Source organism: Apium graveolens, chromosome 1 (assembly GCF_009905375.1).
Source record: "Apium graveolens cultivar Ventura chromosome 1, ASM990537v1, whole genome shotgun sequence".
Lineage (NCBI taxonomy): Eukaryota > Viridiplantae > Streptophyta > Magnoliopsida > Apiales > Apiaceae > Apium > Apium graveolens.
In genome coordinates this window covers 59,239,988-59,241,277 of record NC_133647.1, presented here as the reverse complement: position 1 = coordinate 59,241,277, position 1,290 = coordinate 59,239,988, and the positions used below count along the sequence as shown (strand labels likewise).

The 1,290-nt window shown below is 42.6% G+C and overlaps 1 non-coding gene across 1 annotated transcript; it reads right to left on the bottom strand.

The window, feature by feature from the left end:
* Positions 1-574: 574 nt before the first annotated feature.
* On the bottom strand, positions 575-681 carry LOC141680617 (small nucleolar RNA R71). The gene has a single exon (XR_012558373.1). It is a non-coding gene; the product is annotated as a small nucleolar RNA R71 (small nucleolar RNA).
* Between the last annotated feature and the right edge of the window lie 609 nt (positions 682-1,290).

Here is a 1,290-nt window from a genome sequence, read left to right as displayed (position 1 = left end):
GTGTTACTTATTGTTTCCGGTTGTGTTTCAGGTACTTTAGCGAGCGTTTATGCAAACACGTTCTCGTACTCGCAAAAGGACTTTAGATACGGCTGAGGAGACGGACGAAGTTCTTGATATTCCGGAGAAGATAGATTTTGAAGATTCGGATAACGAGAGCAAGCAGAAAGAACCAGTAATCATGGGTGATTGTATAGACTCGGCAGATCCAGCTCTTATGGACTTTTCTCGGCCTAAAATTGATGACATTCAGTCAAGCATCCTTCATCCGGCTATTCAGGCTAACACTTTTGAAATCAAGTCGGGCACTATTCAGATGGTGCAGAATTCTGTTTCTTTCGGAGGTGCTGCTATTGAAGACCCTAACATGCACATCAGGAATTTTGTCGAGATCTGTAGTACCTTCAAATATAATGGTGTGACTGATGAGGCTATCAAGCTGAGGCTTTTCCCATTCTCTCTGAGGGATAAAGCTAAGGACTGGTTATATTCTGAACCAGCTGAGACCATCACTACTTGGCAAGATCTTGCGCAAAAGTTTCTGGTAAAGTTCTATCCAATGGCGAAGACTGCAGCTATGAGGAGTGCTCTTACTCAGTTTGCGCAGCAGCCTACAAAATCTATGTGCGAAGCTTGGGAGCGCTACAAGGAGATGTTGAGAAAGTGTCCACATCATGGTATGCCTGATTGGATGGTGATCACTGGTATCTAGCATCAATCTGATGTTGTTTTCTATCTTCATAAAGTTGAATTTGCCTGATCCAAAGCCCAGCTACATGTCTCTACAATTGGCTGATCGTTCTATTACATACCCACGAGGCATAGTGGAGGATGTGCTAGTAAAGGTGGATAAACTCTTCTTTCCTGCAGACTTTGTTATTCTGGATTTCGAGGAAGATAAGAAGATTCCCATAATTTTGGGGAGACCTTTCTTGGCTACAAGTCGTACCTTGATAGATGTGTAGAAAGGAGAACTTACTATACGGGTGCAGGATCAGGATGTGACATTCAATGTGTTCAAAGCGATGAAATTCCCTACAGAAAAGGAGGAGTGCTTAAAGGTGGATTTGATTGACTCTGCGGTTACTTCAGAACTTGATCATATGCTAATGTCTGATGCATTAGCGAAAGCCTTAGTGAGGGACTTTGACAGTGATGATGAGGATGGCAATGAGCAACTACAATATCTAAATACTTCTCCTTGGAGGCGAAAGCTAGACATGCCATTTGAATCTCTTGGTACTTCTGACCTCAAAAATGCTGAAGGAAAGCTCAAACCATCTATTGAGG